The sequence below is a fragment of the Saimiri boliviensis genome, chromosome 14 (genome assembly GCF_048565385.1).
Source record: "Saimiri boliviensis isolate mSaiBol1 chromosome 14, mSaiBol1.pri, whole genome shotgun sequence".
NCBI classification, from domain to species: Eukaryota; Metazoa; Chordata; class Mammalia; order Primates; family Cebidae; genus Saimiri; species Saimiri boliviensis.
This window is the reverse complement of record NC_133462.1, coordinates 88454993-88475319: the sequence shown is the minus strand read 5'-3', so window position 1 is coordinate 88475319 and position 20327 is coordinate 88454993. Positions and strand designations below refer to the sequence as shown.

Genomic DNA, 20327 nt, shown 5'->3' with positions numbered 1-20327 from the left:
TTTCAGAGGCTGAGGCTGAGACAACAGCTGAGTAACTTGCCTGAGATCAGAAACCAGAGAGTAGCAGAGCTGTGTGTTTTCCCCCAGCAGGCTTTCTCTAGAGCCTGTTGCTTGAACTCCCGTGCCCCTACTACCGTAGCTCAATAAATATAGATGGGAAACCTGGATTATTCACATATCAGAGAGCAAAAGCAGCCACGTTGGAAAACTCTTTGTAAGGCATCTCCTAACCCTAGAATGGGGTCACCAGGACTCCAGGCCCCAGCTTGGCTTCTGCTCCGTGCTGCCTGTGGGCAACCTCGGAAGTCACTTAACTTACATCTTTCTGGGCTCCATCTGTGCACTGGAGATAAGGGCGTTTTTTCCTCTCATAGGGAGGAGCTGCAAGGATTACGGAAATAATGTCTGAAAGCACGTTCAGTTCCTAAGAGGAAATACGATCTAGGTAGAAAAAGGGATTTAACGTATGCCTTCCCTTACCCTTTATAAAGTAGATAGGGAGTATCTCAGCCCCAGGCTGCTTCTGTGCAGGGTCACCCTGAAGAGGACCTTACATAGAGCAATAAATATTCACACACTTAGTGTTTTCTAAGCACCTACTATGTGTCTAAATTAGTTTAGGAAGAAAGAGCGTTTTAATTTTTTTAGCAACTGTTATGATGATTTTTTTCTAACTAGAGAAGTGCCTTTGTTGGGAAAATTCCTTGCAGAGCCGGTTTAGGATAGAAGCTGAAAGCTGAGTGGGAGGGAATGCTGATCTGTGGGACAGCAGTGGAGGAATGCTTAGTTTTCTGTGGATCGAAGGGAAGATGAGTTCAGTGTGTGTGTGTGTATGTGTGTGTGCGCGCGCGCATGTCGGGTATCTGCATGGCCGGAAGAAAAAGGGGGAAAAAACCTAGAGAAATTGAATACTGTGCAGTGAGATCTAGGCCTCTCATTGTTATTCCCTTAAATATTACATGAATTCTGGGAAACCTCATAAAACGCTTCGAGCGGGTAGCATCGTTATGGAGACTGGTGGAAGAACTGAGTTTGGACTCTGTGTGGCGAGCACAGAAAATACCCACCTGTGTGGATAGAGCTGAGCCATGAAAAGAATGACCACAAATCTCCAGAGGCTTAAGACTTCTTTACGCTGTCCAGTGGGAGGGCCAAAGCAATCCTGCATTCACCATGAGGACACGGAGTCCCCAGCTGGTATCTAGATTAGAGCTCAGGAAGTGAAAAGGCATGACGACACAAAACAATTTGCCATCCCAAGTAGCATTTTCCACCTGATGTCTTGGGAGGGAGCAAATGCTTTTGTCTCTGAGGGCGGCCTCACACTTCTTTATATAACTAAGTTTCTTCAGGCCTTAGCAGTTTGTTAGTCCAGAGAAACTCAATCGATGAGTAACAATCCAGGTTCCTGGCCTTTGCCTCTGCCTACCTGCAGCCCCCGCAGTGTCCTGTCCCTACTTCTCTAGCTTTCCTGGAAGGTCCCGAGGTGTGTCTCACGTGCCCACACAATTGGCTCAGCTCCCAGGGGGCCTTCCTGTTTCTACTGGTGACCAAATGGACCCCATGCACTGGGCATCTCCTGCCATGATCAGGCCCCAGCGGACAACACTCTGCAGGAAGCCCAGATGGATCCTAAAGCATTACTGCTGGCCTCCATCTAATGCCTCTGCAGTTTTAATAGAACTGCCTTCTATTACTTGGTTTTCCTTTGAATGTCACCCCTAACCCTCTATCCCAGCCGTAAGAGAGAATAGGGCTATCCTCGAAACCACCCTTCTATCTGTTGACTAATGCTTTTAGAAAGGTAGATAGAGGAAAAGAAAAATGCATTTTCTGGTTATTTTTTTCTTTCTTTTTAATTTTTTTTTTTTTTTTTCAGAGAAACTAGGTCTCACTCTATCATCCAGACTGGAGTTTCAGCGATGCAGTGTAGTTCACTGCAGCCTCAACCTCCTAGGCTCAAGTGATCCTTCCACCTCAGCCTCCCAAGTTTCTGGGACTATAGGTGTGCACCACTATGTCTGGCTAATTTTTTAATTTCATTTTACTAGAGATAGGATCGCACTAATGTTGTCCAGGCTGGTCCTAAACTCTGGTCTCAAGTAGCCCTCCTGCCTCAGCCTCCTGAAGAGCTGGAATTAGAGACTTGAGCTACCATGCCCACCCTGGTTCTTCATAAGAGGGATACTCTAAGCACATCCTTGGTTTATCCCCTCCCCTTTATTAACTGTTGACATGGGAAATGTGGAGTGATTCATTTCATCAATAACTTTCAGAAAAATATCTGAGTATGTTTGGTCCACCTTTTTTCCTCTTGAGGTCAAGCTTCCCCCAAGGGGAACACATTCTACTCCTTTTCCAGGGGTCAGGTAGGGGTGGACATCATGGTGGGGGATGCCCAGTCCCATGCTACCAAGAGTGGGACATAAGTCTGCATCGTTCTGGGTTAAGCATCATCCTGGGCTTATTTGATGCCAAAACCTAAAGCCATGCTCTCTTTTCTTACCCCTGAGCCTTTGATTGATTGTTTATTAGGGAGAATCCACTTGCCAGGGTGTGGGTCATCATTAGAATGGTGGGAATAGTGGCATTGTCTCTGAGTCCTCCACCCGTAACTGCCTGAACTGGATAGAAGGAGCAGCTGGTTTGGGGAGGCCTTGGTGAGGTAGATAGAATTGTAGGCTGATTAAATAATGAATGAATGATGAAGAAGAGGGAGCTGTTGATCCATTTAGACTAAAGGCCTCAGAGCCAGGGGTGTTGCTGAAGCTAAGGACCTGGGGGTTCCAGCAGGACAGGCTCTGGGGCAAGTCACTAAAAAGCCCTGATCAGCACCACCCCTGTTTATGTCCTCTAGGGTTCATGTGCACTTGTGAGAGTAGCTATGTTGAATTCCAGAGGTCTCTGTGACTGCACAAAAGCAGGAACTTGTTTCCATTTATTCATCTGTCTGACGATCGCTTATCAAGCATCTAATGTTTACAGATGGTCCCCAACTTAATGTGGTTTGACTTCGAATTTTTCAATTACCGTGGTGTGAAAGAGATACACATTCAGTAGAAACCGTATTTTGATGACCCGTACCATCACCGTGTTTTTCACTTTCTGCATAGTATTCAATAAATTACATGGGACATTGAACACTTTATTATTAAAAAGGCTTTGTCTAGATTATTTGGTCAAACTTTAGGCTAATATAAGTGCTCTGAGCACAGTTAAGGTAAGACTAAGCTAAGTTATGATGTTTGCTAGGTTAGGTGTATTTTTTTTTTTTTTTTTTTTTTTTTTTTTTTTTTTTTTTTTTTTTTTTTGAGATGGAGTTTTGCTCTTGTTGCCCAAGCTGGAGTGCAATGACACGATCTCAACTCACTGCAGTCTCCGCCTCCCAGGCTCAAGTAATTCTGCCTCAGCCTCCCAAGCAGCTGGGGTTACAGGTATGCACCACCACACCCACCAATTTTTTGTATTTAGTAGAGATGGGGTTTTACCATGTTAATCAGGCTGGTCTCAAACTCCTGACCTCAGGTGATCCACCAGCTTTGGCCTCCGAAAGTGCTGGGATTACAGGCGTGAGCCGTCGTGCCCAGCTGGTTAGGTGTATTAATTGCATTTTTACTTACAATATTTTCAGCTTATGATGAGTTTCTCAGGACATAAGTCGAGGAGCATCTGTAGTATAAACTAGGCATCCTGATGGCGGAGAGCAGTGAGAATGCTGAATAGAAGAGGTATAAATTCTAACTACAGATCCCATATTCATTTAATTTTTCACTGTCTACTCCTTCAGCTTGCCAGCAGGATGAATGAAGTGCCAAGGGTTGAATTACTTTTGTGTGAACCTACTGAACAAATTCACTGAAGGTGGCAGCTGCATTTGCATTAAAAAAAAAAAGCCATGTATAAGAATAATAACGCAATCTCAGAACAGAACTTAAAAATTACCTTCAGAAAAAGAATTAAGGCCAGGCACAGTGACTCATGCCTGTAATCCCAGCATTTTTGGAGGCCAAGACGGGAGAATTGCTTAAGCCCAGGAGTTCAAAACCAGTTTGAGCAGCAAAGACTCCATCTCTACAAAAATTTAAAAGTTAGCCAGGTGTGGTGGCACACACCTGTGGTCCCAGCTACTAGGGAGGCTGAGGTAGGAGAATCATCTGCTTGAGCGGGTTGGTTGAGGCTGCTCTTGCCACTGCATTCTAGCCTGGGTAACAAAGTGAAACCCTGTCTCAAAAAAAAAAAAAAAAAAATTGAAAAAGAAAAAGAATTAACAATTGCAATGCAGGTGGATAGACCAGATGTATGTATATGTGTGTCTATATATATATATATATATATATATATATATATAAATTCTCCAAACCTCAAAATTGCAAGTTTATCATGATAAGAAATTTTAAGAAATTTAGAGTAATATATTCTCCTATAAGCTTCCAGACAACCCTCTCTATCATTTCCCCCTGACTCCCAGACATATTATACTGGAAAGTCGAGCTTAGCTGGTCCCCTTTTCTGTAAGTCCACATCAATTATAAAGTACCTATTCAAACAGTTTTCAAGTGATGATTTTATTGTTGCTGCTCTTTAGAGACTTTGTTTTTGTTCTTTTCTTTTGGTTGAACCTTCATCACTCAACCTAGCCCCATGGATGCCACAAGGTCTCTCCCAGGTGTATTCCACTAAGCCTTAGCCCTTGAAATTCTCCTTCAAAACATGGTTCTGTAGCTATGCTGTTTTGGAAACACTGCAAACCACAGTTCCCTTTTAGAGATATTTGGTGCACGTTAGAAAAGTAAAACCCCTAAAAGGGTTTTGACGTCTGTCTAATCCTTTTTTTCACCCAGTATTTTACAAACAATTTGGCCTCTGAATTACTTTTCCTGGTGTCGTCTGTTGACTGTTGAAATCTGTGAAGCAATCTTTAGAGTCAGGAGCCCAGGCAAGAGGAGTCATGGAATAAGGAATGCTACCTGCAGTGAGATCACAATCCAGGGAGGTATTCATGGAGAGTTAACCTACTAGACCTGGAGCCAAGCCTTTCTGGGGGCAAAATATAGGTATGGAGTCCTCACCTTGAGTCTTTGTCCAAAGTCCCATTTGTAGCTTGAAGCAGGCTCACTTAACCTATTTAAAATGTGTCTCACTCGCGCACCTCCACTCTGAGCGCTCTCTCCTCCGTTTCCTAAACTATGGACACCAACTCCAGAGCTTGCTGCTGTGCCATCAGGAGTGACCCGATCCTTGTCAGCCATTTTCCCTATTTTCCTCTCTATCTACAGGCCTTGGCTTTCCTAGGCCTGAGATCATTTTGGACACATATTTGTGCTAGTCAAAAGATCTCTGTACGGTACACAGTTTCCACACATAAGAATTTCACAGTTTAGACCAGGTGCGATGGCTCACGCCTGTCATCCCAGTACTTCAGGAAGCTGAGGCAGGTGGATCACTGGAGCCCAGGGGTTTGAGACCATCCTGGGCAACATAGCAAGATTCCATCTCTACAAAAGATAAACATTAGCCGGTCATGTTGACATATGACTGTAGTCCCAGCTAATTGCGAGGCTGAGGTGGGAAGATTGCCTGAACCCTGGAGTTCCAGGCTGCTATGAACTGTGTTCGTGCCACTGCATTCCAGCCTGAGAGCAAGGTGTGTGAGAAAAGGCTCCTCAAAGCCACTGAACTTGAGCGGAGTCTTGCAAGATAAACCCATTTTCACCAGGTAAGCAGACCATGCCTTGGAGGCATGAGGATGGCTCACTTGGGAAAATGATTAAAAACTCCATTGTGGGAAGGTTGGGGATTGCATTGAGGATGGGGAGGGCCTCATAGTATGCCAAGTACTTAGAACTTTATCCTAAAGACAAAATAGAAAAACAAAGTATTTGCAATAAGAGAGAAAAATGAGGAGATTTGCTTACAACACACCACTCAGACCACAGTGTGGACGATGGCTTTGAAGAGATCAAGCTGCATACGAAAGTGTGGTGTGCTATTATTTGAGTTGCAAACTGAGCTAGTCATTGTTACTTGAAAGAATAATTGAAAGACAAGCTCTGCTATTTTAGACATGAATATTTGGCATACTTTTTTTAATGGAAAAAAAAGATAAGCCTGTCATTTCAAGGAAAACAACTGACAGTATTAGTTGCCAATAACAAACTCTTGAGTGAAAGTTATAATTTTGGAAAGCTTATAATTGTCACGATGAGCCTGGGAGCTTCCCAATAGCAAAAGACTTTTCTCAGTGTATCAGTGGTGATATTAACAAATGTCATTTTGGATATTGTATGATGAATTGTGTCAGCATTTAAGAGATCTGCGTAACTCAGTGAATCAGTATTTTCTGTCATCAGTACATGCCATTCCTGGGTGAAAAGATCCATTCAAAGTCCAAAATAGGCGACAGAATTTTAATACAGTAGGGGTATGAAAAGTTCATTGTTAAAAGTTTCAGATTCTACATCTCAGCTAATCATTGACTACTGCTTGTGGAGTTTTGGTCTAGTAGCAGAGAAGAGTATCATGAATTGTCTGACAAGGTTACTAAAAATCCCTTCCTTTTCAAAGCAATTTCTGTGCAAGGCTGGATTTTCCTCAACCAGAACAACATGTTGGAATTGATGAATGCAGAAATAGATGTGAAAATCCAGCTGTCTTCCAAGCCAAACCTTGAAGAGACTTGCAAAACTGTAAAATAATGTCATTCCTCTTACCCAAGGTTTTGAGAAGTATAGTTATTTGTGATAAATATTCATGTTACCATGTAATGTACTTATTTTTGTAACTTTAATGAAATAATATATATTTTTACTGATTATTTTAATTTATTTCAAGGCTGGTAAACTTCTAATTTTTAATTAATTTAAATTTAATTTTATTTTACACTAAGGGGAGGCATGTGCATGTTTGTTAAATGGGTGTATCGTATACTGATGAGAATAGGCTTCTAGTGTAGCCATGGCTCAAAGAGTGAACATTGTATTTGATTGGTAATTTTTCAACCCTCAGCCTCCTCCCCTCCCTTTTGGAGTCCTCAGTGTCTGTTATATTTTTATCTTTATGTCTATGTGTACCCATTGTTGAGCTCTCACTTATAAGTGAGAACAAAAAGTATTTGGTTTTCCGTTTCTAAGCTAATTCACTTAGGATGATGGCCCCTTTCCTCCATGTTCCTGCAAAGGACATAATTTCGTTCTTTTTCTAATGACTGCGTAGTATTCTATGATGTTTATATACCACATTTTCTTTATTCAGTCAACTGTTGATGGACACTTAAGTTAGTTCTATGACTTTGCTATTGTAAGTAGTGCTGTGATGAACCTATGAGTGCAAGTGTCTTTTTTTATATTATAAAATGATTTCCTTGGGTAAACACCCAGTAGTAGGATTGCTGGGTCAAATGATAGTTTTCTTTTTAGTCAAAACTGGTAAATATTAGTGGGTACAGCCTATTTGATTTCTTTCTTTCTTTCTTTCTTTTTTTTTTTTTTTTTTAAAAAAAAACCTCTTTGGAATTCTCAATAATTTTTTAAAGTGTAAAGGCATCCCGAGATGAAAAATTTTAGAGCTATGAGGTTAGACAGCTTGTTGTGGAAGACAAGAGATCTGGCTTTAAATAAAATGAGATAAGATGGTTGCCAGAGGAGGACTGGGAGTTGGCTGGTTTAATTGTTTAATTGGGTGGATCTTAAGGATGGAAATTTCTTGCATATGTTTATTTCCTCATGGAATATACCCAATAGAATAATGTCTTACAAACTGCTGGTTGAATCATGTTCCAATTTTGGGTTGTGAAAACATTTAAGAAGGTTGTAACTCATAATTTAATTTTTGTTTAATGTAATAGAATAAAAATAGTAGATTTCACTACCATAGAAAGAATACCTATTGTTTTGTAAAACATTTGTTTCAATTAAATCTGTGTATGTAGGAGTGCACACGTATGTGCTGGGTTATGATGCGACATGTTTATTTTAGTGTAGATTGCTATAAAAAGTTTGACAGCTTTCACAGAAAAGGATTGTGTTAGTCCAGCCTGTGCCTGGATTCTGACTTCGTGCTTATCTTGATTCTGGGCATCACTGGTTATTGTCCCCAGTGCTGTTGTCTGATTTTTCTGATTTATGTCTCTCTCGGCTTCTCCACACTGATCTGAGATTAAGCTGATATGAATTATATTGCAGCTTTACTTTTTCTAGGGTAGTTTCTTCTTTGTCATTCACATTTTATTTTCACTGAAGCCTGTACATTATGGTCTTCCACTTTATCCTACAGAGATCACTCTGCAGACAATCTGCTTCCGTCAGATTACCAGGAGTTTTCTCACTGCTGCAGTTCTGCTTAAGTCCCTCCACTCAGTGTATCTGATTTGCACTCAGTGTTCGAAGCACAAATCAAAGATCTCTCTCGGGGGAAGTCATTTCTGACCTCCTTTCCTGTCATCATCTCACAATCCACAATAGGCATTCAACATTTCTATAGTAGATTCACAATAAATACTAGCTACTTTAGTGAGGTATTCAGAATTATTAAAAGTTTATTTCAATAACTGCCATATGGATTAAATGATGTAGGTTCTGCATAGTTGAAAAAAATCCCATCATTCCAGGTAGCAGTTCCCAGAGAATGCACAGGAACAATCAGAAATTGAAGTAAGAGCATTTCAGTGTCGTGGTTGAAATGTAAAGAATTGTATCATTGTGTTCAATCAAATGGAACATAGTCAGTATGAGATGTCTTTTGCTCAAATTTCCCCTGAAAGGAGACTGTGTTCAAGGACATTTATATTTTATTTTAAAAGTAAGCTGACATGCATTTTTCAGTGTTTTTTTGAGATATAATATTCCACTGTAATGCTTTGCAAGTATGCCTCTGTATACTACCTCACAGAGGGTCCCCTTCTTACCAACTGTGTAACCTTCAATCTATAGGTTTAATTCTCAGAACCCTAGCTCTGTTATCTCTAAAAAGGAATTAATAATAGTTGCATTATCTATATTACATGGTTGTTAGGAGTAAAATGATGTATATAAGGAAAAATAAGTTATAGTGTTCTATACCACTGTCAGATGACTATAGTTAACAATAACATTTATTATGTAATTTCAAATAACTAGAAAGAGGATACTGAACATTTCCAATGCAAAAAAACTGATGAATGTTTTAGATGATGGATATGCTAATTATCCTGATCACGATACATTACATGTATTGAAACATCACTGTGTACCCCGTGACTAGGTACAATTATTATTTGTCAATTAAAAAATAAGAATTAAAAAAGAATATATATAAAAGTAGAGGTCAAATTTACTTTATTAGTATGTGAACTATTGTCTCTTACCCTCTTTTTTTTCATGAGTTTGGAGTCTCATAGGAAATAAAGACATTAGAAAGGCATTAAGGAAAGCCAGATCTGGTGCCACAGGTATCTACAGCGTTACGAGAGGTTGGGAAGCCAGCAGCCAGAGCCTGCTGGGAGAGACCAACCTCATAATACATGAGAGATTTACACTCATAGAAAAAACAGTTTATGGTGTGTTTTCCTTAGGAATACTTTTCATAAAGAGAGTTAGTATTCCTTTTAAAACATAAATTGGCATAATAAACTGAAGATTTTTACAGGTGGGTGGTGAGTATCTTAGGTCAATATATTCTGTTTATTTTCATATCTATTTAAGATTTCCCAAGATAAAAATTTCTAAAATTGCATTTGTAATGCAAGTTTTAGAGTAGTCTAAGTATAGGTGTGTCAGTCCATTCTCATACTGCTATAAAGAACTACCTCAGACTGGGTATCTTATGAAGAAAAGAAATTTAATTGACTCACAGTTTCACAGGCTTCACAGGAAGTATGACTGGGAGGCCTCAGGAAACTTACAGTCATGGCAGAAGGCAAGCACCTTCTTCACATGGTGACGGGAGAGAGCAAGAGGGTTGTGGGAAGTGCCATACACTTTTCAACCATCAGATCTTGTGCCACTTCACTCACTATCGTAAGTACAGCAAGGGGGAAATCTGTTCCCATGATCCAGTCACCCCTGACCAGGCCCTCCTCCAGTTCAACATGAGATTTAGGTGGGGACGCAAATCCAAGTCATATCGATACGTCACATAAGATTTGGATTCGTATGGCTACTTACTCAGTTCACGGATTTTCTGCATAGGTCATAGTCACTTTTGTCCATGTCAATTCATCCCTCACACAAACTAGAAAGACACAAGGATGGCCTTTCAAGAAGCAGGGTAAAGAATCTTTGTACTCTAAAAGAGAAACAGATCCCAAACAGGGGACCAGGGCTGCAAGAAGAGCAAGAGAAGCCAGGCTCAAGCCATTTGCCCCATGTTATGTTACATATCAATACACATACAGTGGGGGGACAGTCGTTTCTTCCCCTGTTGAGAAGTCTGAGTGTTCAGTGCCCACAAAAAGTGGATTTTTGAAAAAAATGAACTGGTATTTAGCAGAAGGATAAACGTCTCCTGAAAGAAATCATGGCTCTTAACTCGGCAGTATAATATTGCTGGGTATGATGTGGTGGGAGTTTAATTTGGTCTTTGAGAACTTGTAAGGTATAAAAATTTAAACCAACATCATAATTCAGAGGTTCAGCATAAACCATTCTGTCAACCTGAAATAACTGCAAGGATCAGATCTTGTTTTAAAGAGCTTATTCCAGTGAAAAGGTGGGAATGGCCATCGGAAAATAGACTCCAGAGAAATGGGGTCAGTGCTCAGAAGTAAAATGTTGAGGTCTTGCTTATTTAGGCAGAAAACAAATTGAACAGGATTACAGCGATTTCTATAGAAGGCTGGTTTATGGGTTACAGCAATGTCATGCTTGGTTATAGTTTGTTTTCTTTTCTGTAAAGCTTGTTTCTATTTTCTTTCCAATTTAAAGGTATATTCAGCATTCTTAGACAATGTGATAGTCATATAGTCCTTGTGTGACACAGGTAAGAAGAAAGTCAACCTATAATGAAGATCAACAGTGTAGAGGGAAGGGGCCTTCCTTGGTACCCTTAAGTCATTTGTAACATTTTACAAAACAATATAGGAAGAAGGCTAATCTATAATCACAAAAACAAAGGTTACAGCTGCCCATCACATGGCTCAGGCCCCATAATCATATTCTTTTAGGGCTCAAAATAAGATAAAGTTTCAACAGTTTAGATTTTGAATTACTTATTTTGAGAATTCTTATACACAGGCATAGTCTATTTCTAAAAAGTTGTTCAACAAGTTACCTAATCAGCATTTTATTTGACCTCAACATCTATCAGTCATAGAGTATTAGAACTGGAAGGGAACTTTGCTACTATAACAGATGATTTTGGGTAAGGATTTACCCTAAATTCTTCTTGGGAATGTAGTGAGATGTACAGGAATTATTTATTTTTTTTTTTTTTGAGACGGAGTTTCGCTCTTGTTACCCAGGCTGGAGTGCAATGGCGCGATCTCGGCTCACCGCAACCTCCGCCTCCTGGGTTCAGGCAATTCTCCTGCCTCAGCCTCCTGAGTAGCTGGGATTACAGGCACGCACCACCATGCCCAGCTATTTTTTTTGTATTTTTAGTAGAGACGGGGTTTCACCATGTTGACCAGGATGGTCTCGATCTCTTGACTTTGTGATCCACCCACCTCGGCCTCCCAAAGTGCTGGGATTACAGGCTTGAGCCACCGCGCCCGGCCAGGAATTATTTTTTAAAGTGCAGAAATAAATGGAGGTCACCAAAATGAAAAAAAGAAAGGATATGTTTTCAGCTCTTGCTGTAACAAGAGAATCATCCACCACCACTTGTGTCTAGCAAAGACTCAAATGCAGGCAGAGGAATGGGAAAGCTTTATAATAAAAAGACAGACAGACACACACACACACAGAGAGAGAGAGAGAGAGAGAGAGAGAGAGAGAGAGAGAGAGAGAGAGACTGAGAAAGAGACAGAGAGAGATAAGAGAGCAAGCTCTGATTGGAGGTTGTTGCATGGGGAAGCTGAAAGTGAATATCTTACATGACTAGATTGGGGAGTGTCTAGCCTTCTCTGGTTTGTCTAGAGTTATAAGCAGAGGCAAAAATTAGGGCAGCTGGTTGTCATTGCCTGAGTCTTGACAGTTTTGGTCTGACGTACTGCTGCTGAGCTTGTGGTTTGGCTTCCCAGGCTGGTTGGAGGGGCTGTGGGTCAGAGTTGTGTGCTCATATGGGGTCTAACTATTGTCTCTGTATATCCAGTCTCGCAAAAGGTATTGTTCAGAATACAGATGTGATTAAACTAATATTTAACCTGAGGAAACTTTCAGTGAAAGAGAACAGAAGAAATAAGACATATATATATATATATATGACTATAATGTAATAGAGCGGGTGTCATAAGAGGGGAATAGAGAAAGTCATAATGGCTACAGAGAAAAGACACCACATTTTCAAATGTTGCACTCTCAGAAATAGTGTCATCTCAGAGTTTGCACAGGAGGGAAGAAGGGGAACAGATGCTATAAAGTACGTGTTTTATTAAGGAAGTAGCATTCTCATGTTATCGGGAAGGAGTACAAAGACCCAGCCCAGAGAGGCTAAATTATTTTCCTGACATCATTCATCAAATGACAGACCTGAGATTTGCACGTGGCTTTGCTAGGGAACAAAGACCATACTCTTTCCACTAGAAGTTCTCAAAGTTGTTTATCCATGCAAGTATCAAAATGTTAAGGGAGCAGCTGCAGTTCTAAAAATATAGTCAGTATTTTTATTTTTTCTTTAAAACAATAAAAAACAAAGCTATTGTTTTTTATTATTTCAGCTATAGAAAGCAAAGCTCTATGGGGTCCTCTTGGCTGGTGGAAACACATAGAAATTGTCGGCTTTCAGTGGAGGGCATTTCAAACTATCTAGGTGTCTCTGTGAGACTTTAACACTTACGAAACGGGGAAATAGTTTTAAATAATTCAACATCACTGCCATGACCTTCTGATGTTTGTGTTCTAGCCATAAGTGAATAGTCACAGATACCTAGTCATAAGTAAGGCATGTTTTAAATTTTTTATTCATTTCCTCATAGGATCATTGAGAATTGCTGTCAGGAAGAAAGCAACTAGACATTCTGATTTTCTTGGCTCTCCTGAGGAAAGCAAATTTATAGTGGATATAAAAGAGCCAGTTATTGGACTAGAAGTTATATGTTTGTGTGCCAAGCCCTGGACCTACTGTGCCTTGAGATTTTGTTTGATTTAGTACACCATTCATTCCAATTTCTCTCTTGAGAGCAGAGTGGAATGAATGAATAGTTGAAACTAGGTCCTGTGCAGAACCTTTCATAGAGGGACCAGCAAGAAGGAGATGTTTTTTCCAAATCCCCATACAAAAGGGCAAATCAGAAAAGTCACATTGAATTTTCCCTGCTTTAACCATTCAGTGGGTTAGAAAGATTGGTATTACTGTTCAAATACTTCTGAAAAATAAAATCTGTCTTCACATTGTAGTGCCTTGAATCAGCAACACTAGCAAAGGTACAATTAAAGTAGAAATCTTTTCCTTTTGCCCTTCTACAGTTTACTCATTGATCTCAAAGGAATTCTAGGAACTGGAAATTTAAAAAACATTGTACAAAATAAGTAAACCAAGAGTGTCACACAGAGAAAAAGGTCAGATTCAGCAGCTGCAGAAATGGATTTCCCGCTCTTCTGGGTTCCCCTCCCATAACAGCGTGGGAGCTGTTCTCTCTCTCTCTCTCTCTCTCTCTCTCTCTCTCTCTCTCTCTCTCTCTTCTCTCTCTCTCTCTCTCTTTCTCTCTCTCTCTTTCTCCTATGCATTTGGAATGCCACTAGTCCTGTACCAACCTTGAAAGAACTGAGAGAAGAGCAGTTCTCTCAGTTCATACTCTGCAGTGTTCTAGGCTCTGCATCGTGAAACGCATGATGAGAGAGCCTTGTTTTCACCAGCGATTATGTTTATTGTTCTCAATCCATTTATGGGAATAACGGAGATGCTTTTAGATCATAGCGCATATCGGTCTTATTCTCCGGTTTGCAGTGTAGGAGTAGGATGGAAATAAGCATGCATATCGCTGTTCTTTCCACCATTAGTCCTGGAGTTGCGTGAAGGTGTTGGAGGGAGAATATCTGTAACAGAGGTATCTGGAAACGGGTCTGTGATGCTCAGTGGCCATCAGAGAACCAAGTTGTTTTACACTTTCATTTTTTTATTTTTCTTGTAGAGAGGGAGGGTCTTGGTATGTTGTCCAGACTGGTCTCAAACTCCTGGCCTCAAGCAATCCTTCTGCCTCAGCTTTCCAAAGCACTGCGATTACAACATGAACCACCTACCTGGCCTCGACCAGCTTCCCCTTACAAATACCAAGTGGGGCAGACAATTGTATGAGCATGTGCTCTATACAGAACTATTGTAAGGGGGAGAGGGGTGTACCCAGCTCCCAAAGCTCATAGGTTCTTGGCCACTCTAACCCATAAGAATGGGGAAAGGGGTCCTGGAGGCACAGTGAGCTTACCGCTCCATAAATATTGTGGACCCAAAGGGTTGTTGAGAGAGAGAGCGAGGGGGAGAGAGAGAGAGAGAGAGAGAGAGAGAGAGAGAGAGAGAGAGAGAGAAAGTGAGAGAGAAAGTGATTGTGCCATTGGAAATTACCAAAGTCTTCATAATCTAAAGGGAATATTTATGTTGATAAATAACTTATATATAAGCCATGTAAAGTAAGGAGGTTAAACAATTTAAAAATAGAGATCTCAAGGAGTTTAAGAAGGACTATGATTGTATTCAATTGGCATGAGAGCGATATAAGGGAAGGGATAAAGACAGATGTCAATAGGAAATTAAAATGTGGAGTGATCCTTGAAGTATAACTGAATTTACACAGGCATAGATGGAAAAGGGAAGGGCGCAAGGGGCACTTGGAAGAGTGTGTGAGAAGGTGAGGCAGGCAAAAGAATTGCTGAGCATGTTGGCCGCATGAGGTATAGTTGGAGAGCGCAAATCATAAGGCCAGAATGACAGTTTGGCATCCTACGGTGGAGAAATTTGAGTGATCATTTAGCTTACAGAAAATTCATGGGGTAGTCAGGACAATGAAAGTTTTAGACAGTAGATGAAATATTTATACATGTTTCCAAGTTAATTCTTGGATTTACTACTTGAGCAAACTGATGTGAATCCTCAATCCCTCAAATGGGATCAGGAGGTAATGAGCTCATTCAAGAGAGAATTTCAAGCAGGCAGTATATGAACTAAGGTGATAGCAAAGGTAGAGATGTGTTTGAGAACAACTGCAGAGATACCTTCCAGAGAGGTTCAAATTGTCAAGTTGGAGAGGCAAAAGGAGAAGCATTCTGACAGAATTCATTATTCTATGCAAGAGTCTTACTCATTCCCATCTTGACGCCAAAGATGAAGCAATTGATTAAAGTATTCACATGCTCTGCCTCCTCCTTTCCTTTATAGCTCTCTATCCTGCCTACCCTCTAGGATCAGCTTAATCTTACCTTTCCCGTGAAGCCTTGTAGTCACTGCAGTAGATTTTCCAATCTTTCTGGAGATATAAATGGCAGTCATGGTACTTTACAAAGCAGCCACTCTAACAGATGCCAAGGGTCTGATCGATGGTGCTCTTAAAAATTAAACATTGACCATCTTTTTTGTAATGGAGATGGATGTTGGATCGAGTGGAACAGTGGTGAAGAGTATGTTGAATGTTAGACTGGAAATTTGAACTGGAGAAAGTAGATGGAGACTAAAACATGGGCTGTGACTCAGTTTACAATGAGGTTTAATCTCATTAAACCTCATGACAGAGGTGTAATCATCCTATCTGGTATCCTGTTGTTTGTCTGCATATACTGAATAATTTTAAAAACAGGAAAAACACCCAAGAAATGTTAATAGATCTAACGAAAGAGGGTATATTAGTCCACTCAAGCTGCCATAACAAAACTCTGCATACGGGGTAACTTAAACAATAGAAATTTATTTCTCACATTTCTGGAGGCTGGGAAGTTCAAGATCAAGACATCAGTAGATTTGGTGTCTGGTAAAGCCTGTTTCCTGATGTATAGATGGCACCTTCTTGCTATGTCCTCACATGGTAGACAACGTTAGAAATCTCTCTGGGGCCTGTTGTATAGTCAGTACTCTCATTCATGAGGACTCTGTCTTGTGATCTAATCACTCCCAAAGGCCTGGCCTCCCAATACCATCATGTTGAGGGTTAGAATTTCAACATACGAATTTGGAGGGGACACAGACATTCAGACTATAACAGAGAAATTTTAGATGGCCGAAAAGATCAGAGATTTCCCAAAATGTGCTTCAAGGTGACCAACATTTCTTAAATAGTGCTACATGACAAATTGTGGAAGAAAAGATTTTTCTGCCAATCCTACCTTTACACCAAACAGATTATAACCACTCTGTTCAGAGCAACAACTGTGTGGTATTAATTTTTTCATTCAAACAGTGGCTATGGTGCCCTGTCCATGTTGAAGTAGCATTCATACACTCAGGAAATATTTGTTGAATACATATTTCAAGGTCCTTTTAAAGCTTGATGTAAACACAAACATACCCCAGTACTTGCTAATCACTGCTCGTTGGTTGCCATCTAATTTCACAAACAGTTCAGGGGACATTGAGAACTCTCCTGTTTGAATTTTGACTGCAATAAAAATTAGCCATGAGGCTCCTTTTGAGAGTTAAAGAATTCATACCTCCTAGGAACACAAAAGAAATCTGGAAACCTAAGTTACTCTGTCACACACATTTAGCACCCTTGGCATTTTCTACCTCAGCGGCAAAGACCTATCATAGCCAAAGGGTACAATGTAATTAACCAGGGACTTATATGTAATTAACCAGGTGAATTATTTGGCCATGCTACTTCCTTTTTCTGCCTTCCATGTCTGTGAAGACTCATTCAGTTGTTTGGCTTGTCTGTCCACCATCCTTTTCTGCGTCAATTTTTGTCTTTGGCTTTTTTTTTTTTTTCTTTTTTTGCGACGTATTCTTGCTCTGTCACCCAGGCTAGGGTGCAGTGGCAGAATCTCGGCTCACTGCCACCTCTGCCTCCTGGGTTCAAGTGATTCTCCAGCCTCAGCCTCCTGAGTAGCTGGGACTACAGAGCCACACCAACACACCTGGCTAGGTTTTGTATTTTTAATAGAGGTGGGATTTCACCATATTGGCCAGGCTGATCTCGAACTCCTGACCTCAAGGAATCCGCCCACCTTGGCCTCCCAAAGTGCTGGGGTTACAGGCAGGAACCTCCGTGATGCCCTTTCGGCTCTTCCTCATTATTCAGCAATCCTCCACTCTTATTTTTTGAGATTGCTTTTCTTACACTTTTTTTCTGCTATATAATCTTGTATCGTTCAGCGGGTTTGCATATTGAATAAGGTGTTAACAAACATCTTGGATTTTTCTGCCCAGCACCCCTTCCAACTCCACCTCCAGTGTTATATATCAAAGTTTTGGCCCCAAAATTCAGATATGGAAATTAGAGAAGGAATTTCTCATTGGGTTTATATAAACTTGTCAACTTTAAATAATGAGTTTCAGAAAATATGATTAAGTCTAGATTTTATTTGAGCACAAAGTTTGAGGCTGTCACCACCTGGGTGACAAAGATTCCAAAAGAATGGGGTCAGTGCTTCCAAGTGTGGAAGGTAAGGTTTCACTTACACAGGCAGAGACAGTGAAATGTAACAGAGTTGCAGCATTTTTCATACAACACCAATTCTTACATCATGTTACAGGAATTTGATTGGTTCTAGTTTACTACATTCCAAGGAAGACTGATTCAACATTTTATAAGGAGGGGTAATGGACTCTTATTTCTGGCACCTTTCAGCCTTTCCTAATAATCATCTATAGCAGAAGAGAGATGGACTGTAATCTGTAATCGGAGAAGTTGCAGCTGCATGCTCTGTGACTCGGGCCATATAGCCACATTTTTCTTAAAGCTCAAATGATTTAAAGTTGCAGCAGCTTTAAGTTTGAATTATTTAATTTTACAAACTATAATGCTCATGCTGTAAGGGCAGCCATTTTTGCTGTTCTGTGCATTGAAGAACGAAGACTCTGGGCCGAGAATAAAAAGTGAAATCACCACAGGAGCAGAGTGGAGGAGGCAGTGAGCATGTCTCAAAGGCGGGCTGCCTGTGAGACCCACTCATGTTCCCGTCTTCGAGTTACAGCAGACATCCAGTACTTACAACACATTTCTTTGTTCATGACAATTTAAGACTCTGTCACTTGCAACCCAAGTAACCCCGGCAAATACAATGAGCATAATTGTTTATTTATGTTTGTTTATTTTTAGTAGAAGTTATGTTTCTTGAGATGAACGAGAGAAATGTTTTATTTGAAAGAAAATCTATAAATTAGAAAAAAATACATGTATTTTATTTCTGCAAAATCACAAAAGGATAAAATTTCTAAGCTTCTAAGCTTTCAAATTTCTAATCTAAGCTTTCAAATTTGTGTGTGGTTTTTGTTTTGTTTTGGTTTGGTTTTTTTGAGATGGGGTCTCGCCTCTGTCACCCAGGCCGGAGTGCAGTAGCGCAATCTCAGCTCACGGCAACCTCCGCATCCCGGGATCAAGGGATTCTCCTGCTTCAGCCTCCTGAGTAGGTGGGATTATAGGCACCCATCACTACATGTGACTAATTTTTTTTGTATTTTTAGTAGAGACAGAATTTCACCAATTTGGCTATGCTGGTCTCGAACTTCTGACCTCAGGTGATCCGTCGGCCTCCGCCTCCCAAGGTGCTGGGATTACAGGCTTGAGCCACTGGGCCTGAACGAGTTACTGTTTTTTAAATAAATAAATCTGTATTTAAGATGAACTAGGACAGATTTACATGCAATAAGATTTTACTAGTTTCTATTTTTAGTTATACTTATTCATGAAAAATGGCAGCTTTTTTTATATGAAAAGAGTAATTAATTCTGAGTTAAGATACTGCAATCAACTGTAACATGGGGGAAAATTGTATCCATTAGAAGCAACTTTAATGAATTATTGCAGCAGAAAACAGTTTGTCTTCCAAATTTTAATCTCATTATTCTTATTTAACTTTCATTAGAGACTGACTCTACTTTCTCTGCTTTTACTCATGAATTAAGAAGTGCAAATGATTTTCTTCATTAGAAAGGCTTCCTGAAGTAAAAATAATTATAGGCGGATTTAAATTATGAAAACCTGCCACCACCTAATTCCCCAAGAAATCCAAGAAACACTTTAGTGATCATTTCTCCTATTTTCATAGCTAGCACTTAAAATGACAGTACACACCATAATTCGAAAGGATGTACACATAGAAAAAACCCACTCAAGAAGCCCATTTAGGCTCCCATTCACATCTCCAAATGCCTGTGCTTAATGGTGGTTATAATGCAAAGTTGGAAAACTTCTTTTGAAATTTTGATTGATTCATTTCTTTTTCAGAACTATAGAGTACAAAACGTTTTAGCTTTACTTCACACACGTGTTTTGCCTACAGTCAAGGTGTCTCTGTAAAGCTATTGGCTTAATGAAATCAATAATAATGATATTGTGGAAAAGTGCTGGCAAATATAGCTACAAGTTAATTTAATTAAACTCCCGTAATTGTTTAGGGCATTAGAGAACTGGAAAGACTTCAAGGCAGTGATTTTGTTTTCATCAATATGTGGGAGCCCTGTCTGGCGGCCCTTCTTGAATAATTACTAACTCTCTTCAAAGAAGATATACCTGCATAATATGCTCCTTCTTTCATTCCGCCAAGTGTGCGGGCGGGGACTGTTTAACCTGAGCTGTGTTTGAAATATATTATAAGCTTGAAGTGACATCTAAACTATTCCAAAGGAAATGCTAATTATGAATTCCTGGGAAAAGAGCAGGGTGTTGAAGTTCAATAGTGCTTTTCATCTTGAGGGCTTACACATGGCAATGAACTTGAGTGTCACATCTGCAAACAAGAAGACAGCCTCATAAACAGCCACTGATTTACTCTCTTGCGTTAAAGGAAGAAATTCCTCTAACAAGTAAGCTGAAGAATCCCTGCATTAAAGCAAAAAGAATAAGAGGGATAAGAGTGTTTTAAACTGCACTTCATTTAGCTATTCCGTGTCACTATTTCTGATGCTAATAATGTATTCTTTCACAAAAGTTAGATACAAAGAAAAAAAACTTAACAAACATCTCAAGATTAAATCTTAAATTAACTTCCACTTTTGCTTGAGGTTCTCAGAAAAAACAAACATATGCCTTAAACAAAAATGCACCAATCCCCTCTCCTCTTTTTAAAGTGAGCCTCCATTATGGACCAGGTACTTTATATAGTAGCAATGCA

The 20327-nt window shown here is 40.0% G+C and overlaps 1 protein-coding gene across 5 annotated transcripts in view; it reads left to right on the top strand.

The window, feature by feature from the left end:
* Positions 1–20327, top strand: part of RGS7 (regulator of G protein signaling 7) — a 521801-nt gene that overhangs the window by 232663 nt on the left and 268811 nt on the right. The window lies entirely within an intron of this gene.